Here is a 10,329-nt window from a genome sequence, read left to right on the forward strand (position 1 = left end):
TGCTAAACGCGTTAAATGTTCTCCCACCTCCGTAATTTGAGATTCTGATGAAGATACTAAATATCAGTCTAAGCTCGGCGCACACAATCCATAAAGTGTCATTTGCGCTTATTTGCAAATTGATTTCTTCATCGTCTAAGTTCAATCATTAGTTCGCACGTGTGTCTGAATTATTGTGACGGAATTTGTTGTCTCTTAAAGGAGATGTAATGAGAAAAAAATTCAATGGGCAATCCCCGGTATGAAAGTATTTGTCCTGTCCTCCCTGCCACCTGTCTCTATGGACCACCTCCCTGCCACCTGTCTCTATGGACGTCCTCCCTGCCACCTGTCTCTATGGACCACCTCCCTGCCACCTGTCTCTATGGACCACCTCCCTGCCACCTGTCTCTATGGACGTCCTCCCTGCCACCTGTCTCTATGGACGTCCTCCCTGCCACCTGTCTCTATGGACGTCCTCCCTGCCACCTGTCTCTATAGACGTCCTCCCTGCCACCTGTCTCTATGGACATCCTCCCTGCCACCTGTCTCTATGGACGTCCTCCCTGCCACCTGCCTCTATGGACGTCCTCCCTGCCACCTGTCTCTATGGACGTCCTTCCTGCCACCTGTCTCTATGGATGTCCTCCCTGCCACCTGTCTCTATGGATGTCCTCCCTGCCACCTATCTCTATGGACGTCCTCCCTGCCACCTATCTCTATGGTTGTCCTTCCTGCCACCTGTCTCTATGGACGTCCTCACTCCATCCATCTCTATGGACGTCCTCCCTGCCACCTGTCTCTATGGACGTCCTCCCTGCCACCTGTCTCTATGGATGTCCTCCCTGCCACCTGTCTCTATGGACATCCTCCCTGCCACCTGTCTCCATGGACGTCCTCCCTGCCACCTGTCTCTATGGACGTCCTCCCTGCCACCTGTCTCTAAGGACGTCTTCCCTGCCACCTGTCTCTATGGACGTCCTCCCTGCCACCTGTCTCTATGGACGTCCTCACTCTATCCATCTCTATGGACGTCCTCCCTGCCACCTGTCTCTATGGACGTCCTCACTCTATCCATCTCTATGGACGTCCTCCCTGCCACCTGTCTCTATGGACGTCCTTCCTTCCACCTGTCTCTATGGACGTCCTCCCTGCCACCTGTCTCTATGGACGTCCTCCCTACCACCTGCCTCTATGGATGTCCTCCCTTCCACCTGTCTCTATGGACGTCCTCCCTGCCACCTGTCTCTATGGATGTCCTCCCTGCCACCTGTCTCTATGGATGTCGTCCCTGCCACCTGTCTCTATGGACATCCTCCCTGCCACCTGTCTCTATGGACGTCCTCACTTCATCCAGCTCTATGGACGTCCTCCCTGCCACCTGTCTCTATGGACGTCCTCCCTTCCACCTGTCTCTATGGACGTCCTCCCTGCCACCTATCTCTATGGATGTCCTCCCTGCCACCTGTCTCTATGGACGTCCTCCCTGCCACCTGTCTCTATAGATGTCCTCCTGCCACCTGTCTCTATGGACGTCCTCCCTGCCACCTGTCTCTATGGACGTCCTCCCTGCCACCTGTCTCCATGGACGTCCTCCCTGCCACCTGTCTCCATGGACGTCCTCCCTGCCACCTGTCTCTATGGACGTCCTCCCTGCCACCTGTCTCTATGGACGTCCTCCCTGCCACCTGTCTCTATGGACGTCCTCACTCCATCCGTCTCTATGGACGTCCTCCCTGCCACCTGTCTCTATGGACGTCCTCCCTTCCACCTGTATCTATGGACGTCCTCCCTGCCACCTGTCTCTATGGACGTCCTCCCTTCCACCTGTCTCTATGGACATCCTCCCTGCCACCTGTCTCTATGGACGTCCTCCCTGCCACCTGTCTCTATGGACGTCCTCCCTGCCACCTGTCTCTATAGACGTCCTCCCTGCCACCTGTCTCTATGGACATCCTCCCTGCCACCTGTCTCTATGGACGTCCTCCCTGCCACCTGCCTCTATGGACGTCCTCCCTGCCACCTGCCTCTATGGACGTCCTCCCTGCCACCTGTCTCTATGGACGTCCTTCCTGCCACCTGTCTCTATGGATGTCCTCCCTGCCACCTGTCTCTATGGATGTCCTCCCTGCCACCTATCTCTATGGACGTCCTCCCTGCCACCTATCTCTATGGTTGTCCTTCCTGCCACCTGTCTCTATGGACGTCCTCACTCCATCCATCTCTATGGACGTCCTCCCTGCCACCTGTCTCTATGGACGTCCTCCCTGCCACCTGTCTCTATGGATGTCCTCCCTGCCACCTGTCTCTATGGACATCCTCCCTGCCACCTGTATCTATGGACGTCCTCCCTGCCACCTGTCTCTATGGACGTCCTCCCTTCCACCTGTCTCTATGGACATCCTCCCTGCCACCTGTCTCTATGGACGTCCTCCCTGCCACCTGTCTCTATGGACGTCCTCCCTGCCACCTGTCTCTATGGACGTCCCCCCATCTCTATGAAAGGCCTCTCCCTCACCTGCCTATATGGAAGTAATCTCTACCCCATGTTTATGGAAGTCCTCTTTCTCACCCATTTTTATGGAAGTCCTAACCCCACCAGTCTTTAGGAAAGTCCTGTTCCCCCCCCCCCCCCCCAGTATTTATGGAAGTATTGTTACCCCCATTATTTATGGAAGTCCTCACCCCCCACCCATCTTTATGGAAGTCCTCTATCCACTCCTTATGGAAGATTATTACCCCCCTCACCATCTTTATGGAAGTCCTGTTACCCCTGTGTTTATAGGAAAAGCCTCTCCTATTCTCTTAATGGAAGTCCTCTACCCCTTTTTATGGAAGATTCTCCCACCCAACTTTATAGAGGTCCAGTCTTCCCCCCACCCAACTTTATAGAAATCCTCTCACCCACCCAACTTTATAGAAGTCCTCTCCCCCACCCAACTTTATAGAAGTCCAGTCTCCCCCACCCAACTTTATAGAGGTCCAGTCTCCCCCACCCAACTTTATAGAGGTCCAGTCTCCCCCACCCAACTTTATAGAAGTCCTCTCCCCCACCCAACTTTATAGAGGTCCAGGTTCCCCCACCCAACTTTATAGAGGTCCAGTCTCCCCCACCCAACTTTATAGAGGTCCAGTCTCCCCCACCCAACTTTATAGAAGTCCTCTCCCCCACCTGACTTTATAGAAGTCCTCTCCCCCACCTGACGTTATAGAAGTCCTCTCCCCCACCCAACTTTATAGAAGTCCTCTCCCCCACCTGACTTTATAGAAGTCCTCTCCCCCACCCAACTTTATAGAAGTCCTCTCCCCCACCCGACTTTATAGAAGTCCTCTCCCCCGCCGACTTTATAGAGGTCCTCTTTCCCAGTTTAGGTGGAAGGCCATGTCTTGGTAAGTTTGCAGTTGTGCCGTACTCTTTCCATTTTCAGATGATGGATTGAACAGAAGCTCCGTGAGATGTTCAAAGCTTGGGAGATTTTTTTATGATCTAACCCTGTTTTATACTTCTCCACAACTTTATCCCCGACCTGTCTGGTGTGTTCCTTGGCCTTCATGATGCTATTTGTTCACTAAGGTTCTCTAACAAACCTCTGAGGGCTTCACAGAACAGCTGTATTTATACTGAGATTACATTACACACAGGTGGACTCTATTTACTAATTAGGTGACTTCTGAAGGCAATTGGTTCCACCGATTTTAGTTGGGGGTATCAGAGTAAAGGGGGGGTGCCATACAAATTCCCCCCCCCCCCCACACACACTTTTCACATATTTATTTGTATAATTTTCCTTCCACTTCACAATTATGTGACACTTTGTGTCTCTCACATAAAATCCCAATAAAATACATTTACATTTTTTGTTGTAACATGAGAGTACGAATACTTTTTTCAAGGAACTGTAGATTTTTCACAGCCTCCCAACTTTTTTTTTAATTGGAGTTGGAAAATAATAATAATGATGAAATACTAATAATAATAATAATAATAATCAACTAATAAAATAATAATATACTACTACTAGTTGCAGTAGTATATGATTATTATTTTGTATTAGTTGATTATTATTAATATTATTATTAGTAGTCGTAGTAGCAGTAGTATTTTTTTTAACATTAGTAATAGTCGACTACTACTACTAATGATAATAACAATAGTCGACTACTACTGCTACTACTACTACTACCAATGATAATAATAATAGTCGACTACTACTGCTACTACTACTACTACTAATGATAATAATAATAGTCGACTACTACTGCTATTATTAAAATAATAACGATAATCAACTAATAAAATAATAATAATAATAATAATAATAATAATAATAATAATAATAATAATAATACAAAATAATAATAATCTACTACTAATAATAATCAACTAATAAAATAATAATATCAATACTACTACTAGTTGCAGTAGTATATGATTACTGTTTTTTATTAGTTGATTATTATTAGTAGTAGTAGTCATAGTAGCAGTAGTATATTTTTTATTATTACTAGTAGTTGACTATACTGCTATAACTAATAATAATAATAATAATAATAATAATAATAATAATAAAATTAATCAACGAATAAAATAATAATAATCTACTACTACTACTATAACTACTACTACAACTAATAATAATAATAATAATAATAATAATAATAATAATGATTTACCACTAATAATATTAATAATAATCATAATAATAATAATAATAATAATAATCAACTTATAAAATACTATACTACTACCACCACTACTACTACTACTACTACTACTACTACTACTACTACTAATAATAATAATAATAATAATAATAATAATAATAACAATAGTATACTACTACTATGACTACTACTGCTACTAATGATAATAATAATAGTCGACTACTACTACTACTACTACTATTATTAAAATAATAATGATAATCAACTAATAAAATAATAATAATCTACTACTATTACTACTACAAATAAAAAAATAATAATAATAAAAATAATAATAATAATAATACAAAATACAAATAATCTACTACTAATAATCAACTAATAAAATAATAATAATCATATACTACTACTAGTTGCAGTAGTATATGATTATTATTTTTTATTAGTTGATTATTATTAGTAGTAGTAGTCATAGTAGCAGTAGTATATTTTTTATTATTAGTAGTAGTTGACTACTACTAATAATAACAAATATATTGCTATAACTAATAATAATAATAATAATAATAATAATAATAATAATAATAATAATAATAATAATAATAAAATTAATCAACTAATAAAATAATAATAATCTACTACTACTACTACTACTACTACTAATAATAATAATAATAATAATAAAAATAAAATAGTAATAGTAATAATAATAATAATGATCTACCACTAATACTATTAATAATAATCATAATAATAATAATAATAATAATAATAATAATAATAATAATAATCCTAAATATTATACTACTACCACTACTACTACTACTACTACTACTACTACTAATAATAATAATAATAATAATAATAATAATAATAATAATAATAATAATAATAACAATAGTCTACTACTACTATGACTACTACTGCTACTACTACTACTAAGATTAATAACACTAATAATAATATTAGTCTACTACCAAATACTAATACTACTAATAGGATAATAGTAATAATAATAATAATAATAATAATAATAATAATAATAATAATAATAATAATAATAATAATAATAATCTACCACTAATAATAATAATCAACTAATAAAATACTATACTACTACCACTACTTATACTACTACTACTAATAATAGTAACAATAGTCTACTACTTCTATGACTACTACTGCTACTACTAAGATTAATAACACTAATAATAGTAATAGTCTTCTACTAAATACTAATAAGATAATAGTATTATTATTATTATTATTATTATTATTATTATTATTAACAATAATAATAATTATAATAATAATAATAATAATAATAATAATAATAATAATAATAACTACTACCATCATTACAAAATAAAATAATAATAATAATAATAATAACAAATGATAATGATAATAATAATAATAATAATAATAATAATAATACTTGTAATAATAACTACTACCACCCTTACAAAAAAATAAAAAATAATAATAATACAATTATCAAGGACAGACATGGTAGGACTACTTCCTCGAAGCCGCCCCTAGTGCGTCTCGCGGCTCCCCTGGCAACGCTCTGTGTGTTGTAAGGAAAGTAAAATCCTTTTCATTAGCAGAGACAACACATCTATTTTGTGTGTAAGCGAAGTCTAAATGAAGAGGAAAGTCAGCTACAATTTGGTAATGAACACTCAATTACCCTCCTCTCCTCGCCGCCAAGTTGCGCCGAGGGCTTTGTAGTAGCTTTGCAAAGGAAATGCTCCCTAAACTGAGTTAATTACCTAAGGAAGAAAAAGGAACAATTAAATATTTGAAACGTCTTCTCTATAGACGCCGTACAATGGAAGAGTCCCTGAAACGTAGGCAGAACTCTGAACCCCTCTAGTCGGATCGCAGTAGCGTGCTGATTCAACACGCTTTATAAAGCCGTCTTTTCTTTTTTTTTTCTTACTTTTTTTTTTTCAGGAAAGTTGTTTTTGATATTTTTTTTTTGTGTGGAATAAATTAAAACGTCTTTTGAGTCTCGGAAGATTCCCCACCGCGTGTAATTACACACAGAATAGGTGGAGAAAACCCGGGCCAACAATTACGTTAATTAAAAGGTGGTTATTGAAGCTGTCAACTGGCGGATGCGGAGCACAAAGCCGGGGGGAGGAAAGGGGCGCGGGGAGGCGTTGTGGATAAATATTTGCGCTCGCGGGGGGGGGGGGAATTAATAACCCGTGCCAAGATATGACGGACGCGGACAAGGGAGCCGACAATTAGCGTGTCACGCTTCGGAGGGGGATGTTATTATTCACTAAAGAGGGGTATCAGTCCCGGGGGGTTGTCATGGAAATTTAGGGTTCTGATTTATAAAAGCTCAGCAGATACAACGGAGACCCAGCTACCAGGTGGGGGGGCTGACATTCAGAGCTTTCATTTCCCCCAAATATTCTGAGAAAATTAGAAGATCTGCAATTTTGGTGACATGCATTGAAGTCAACGGTGGAAGGCGAAATTAAAGTGGTTGTAAACCTCTGAAATGAAAAATGAACGAAGCATATCTCTCTATAGTGTGTGCTTGCCTCAATCCAAAGCACAGAGGGCCAGATTCACGAACAATTACGGCGGCGTAACGTATCCCCTTTACGTTACTCCGCCGCAAGTTTTCATCGTAAGTGCTTCACAAAGCACTTGCGTGTAAACTTGCGGCGGCGTAGCGTAAAGCCATCCGGCGCAAGCCGGCCTAATTCAAATAGGGCGTGTACCATTTAAATTAGGCGCGTTACCGCGCCGAACGTTCTGCGCATGCTCCGTTAGGAAATTTCCCGCCGTGCTTTGCGCGAAATTACGGAGCCCCGATGTGTTTTTTGAACGGCGATGTGCGTTACGTCCTTTCGTATTCCCGGACGTCTTACGCAAAAAAAAAAATTGAAATTCGACGCGGGAACAACGGCCATACTTTAACATGGCTGGTCTAAATCTAAGCCATGAAATAGCAGGCTTAAGTTTGCGACGGGAAAAACCGACTAGCGACGACGTAAGAGAATGCGATGAACGCGCGTACCTTCGTGGATCGCCGTAAACAGCTAATTTGCATACCCGACGCGGAAAACGACGCAAACTCCACCCATCGGTCGCCGAAGTATTGCATCCTAAGATCCGAAGGCGTACGCCTGTCGGATCTTAGCCAAATGCCGTCGTATCTTGGTTTGTGAATTACAAATAAAGATACGACGCGGCAAATTTGAAAGTACGCCGGAGTTACTTTTTCTGTGAATCTGGCCCATAGTGTGATCTCTGTCTGCCAGGTTATGCCAATACCAGGGAATCCCACACATCAGGGATGTTTCCACAGGGCTGATCCTTGGCAGGTGTCTGGGGTGCAGTGCACCCAGGTGCCACAGAGGTGGGGGCACTGGAGCGTCAGAGTGCTCCGGTCCCTCCTCCGCCGCCACCTCTGTGTTTCCTGCCCAAGCCCGTCCCCCCTCCCTCCTCCTGTCAGAGGAGAAGAGCGAAGCAGCGGCTGTCTCTGTGTGGAGAGAGACCAGCAGTGCAGTGACGTCACTGGGGGGGCGGTCCATGCCTGACGTGTTCTCCTTGTCGGTGTTAGGGGAGCATCTCTGTGTTTGAGTTGTTGCCATAGAAACATTTTAAAGGGGAGGAGTTGGTAAGATGACCACTCCCATGTGGGGGGGGCACCAGAAATATTTCTGCACCCAGGCGTCTGTGACCCTAGGATCGGCCCTGTGTTTCCACATGGGATCTGTGTAGAGGGGGGGGTGTACATTACCTCCACTCAAGTCTCAAATTACACCCAGCTCCCGGTGTTCTGTCGAGAAGTAACCCCCTATCGAATAGTGCCCGCACATGCGCAGGACAGCCCTGCACTCCAGCTGGGTTGCCGATCAGCGGGAGTGACTTGAACCGGGGGCGCAAGTGCACATCGTAGGAGGTATCTCTCGATGGGAGATACCATTTCACGGGCACAACTGAAACCTATACAAACAGCGGGGGGGGGACGGGGGGATGGGGGGGGGTATTTCTCACATTGTGCCTCACTGTTGCGGGGCGGCTTTACAGTGTGCTGATGGTCCGGTTTCCCCGCTGTTTGTACAGGTTTCAATCAGGGGAGGGCTGGGCCAGGGGGCAGGGTGGCAATTGCCTCCCAGGCCACTCTAACTTATGTTCAAAATGGTCGGCAGCCTCTGCCCTCTACCATTTTCTTTTTTTATTCTGCACTAGGAAGTCGGGCCGCGGCCACAGCGGCTGACCACTAGCTGTTGCATTCTGGGAGTTGTAGTCCATGCTCAAGCTCCCGGTGGGTGGAAAACAGAGCAGTGCAGAGGAAACTGCAACTCCCTGAGACCGGATTCTTGGAAGCAGGCAGAGGCAGTGTGTGCCAGGGAGTCGGGACGCAGGGCTGGGCGCTGGCTGCAACTTTACCCCAGGACCAGGAGCATTACCCCCCCCTAGGAGGCCGTGGCGTGCAAGAACCTGCTGAGCTGAGATCACTGAGGTGAGAGACCCGGACCCCCATACACCCCATGTAACCTGCCCCAGGCTGCACTGATGGGCACTGGTGAGGCTGCATTGAAAAACCAGGTGGGCCATGGATGGTGAGCTCATTCGGCAATTCAATGGGCAACTTGACTGGACTTGCCCCCCCAGGCCTAAGGCTGCCAGCCCTCCCCTGGTTTCAATTGTGGCTCCCATCAAGAGATACCTCCTATGATGCGCGCATGCGCCATGGTTACGTCAGCCCAGCTGATTGGCAAATCAGCAATTGTTCTATGACATATGGCGCATGCGCTGCTCGTCTCAGGCACTATTCGATGGGGGAAGGGGGGCACTTCTCGACTGAACACTGGCTCTATGTTGTGCATTGTGTGACATCAGTTCCCCACCCCCTGTCTTACAGAGCTCAGAAATGCTGTGTAAATTCTGGACTTGGAACAGATGTAGAGGAGAGAGTGCTGCAGATAAACAGGTACAACTTATGTAAGAATGATTTTTTTTCCATCGCTGTGTAGCACCTGACGCCAGTCACTTCACTGGGTATATGGTACAGCCACTTTAAAGATGAACTGTAGGAATTAGGGTGGTGTGTCCATTACCTCCAGTCAGGTCTCAAATTACACTCAGCTCCCTGCTCTATATTGTGTGACATCAGTTCCCCACCCCATGGAGCTCGGAAATGCTGTGTAAATTCTGGACTTTGAATGGTTGTAGAGGAGAGGGGGCCGCTGATACATGGGTACAACTTATTTAAGGAGGATTTGTTTAATCACTGCGTTTCACTTTAGCTGGTACAGCGCCTTGAAAAAGTATTCATACCCCTTGGAAATTTCCCACATTCTCTCATGTTACAACCAAAAACGTAAATGTATTTTATTGGGATTTTATGTGAGAGACACAAAGTGTCACATAATTGTGAAGTGGAAGGAAAATGATACAAATAAATATGTGAAAAGTGTGTGTGGGGGGGCATTTGTATTGAGCCCCCTTCACTCTGATACCCCTAACTAAAATCTAGGGGGACCAATTGCCTTCAGAAGTCACCTAATTAGTAAATAGAGTCCACCTGTGTGTAACTTAATCTCAGTGTAAATACAGCTGTTCTATGCGGCCCTCTGAGGTTTGTTGGAGAACCTTTGTGACTGAAACGAAAATCTAAATGAACAAATTAGTATAGTATACAGACAGGCT

The sequence above is a fragment of the Rana temporaria genome, chromosome 4, assembly GCF_905171775.1.
Source record: "Rana temporaria chromosome 4, aRanTem1.1, whole genome shotgun sequence".
In the NCBI taxonomy this organism is placed as follows: Eukaryota; Metazoa; Chordata; class Amphibia; order Anura; family Ranidae; genus Rana; species Rana temporaria.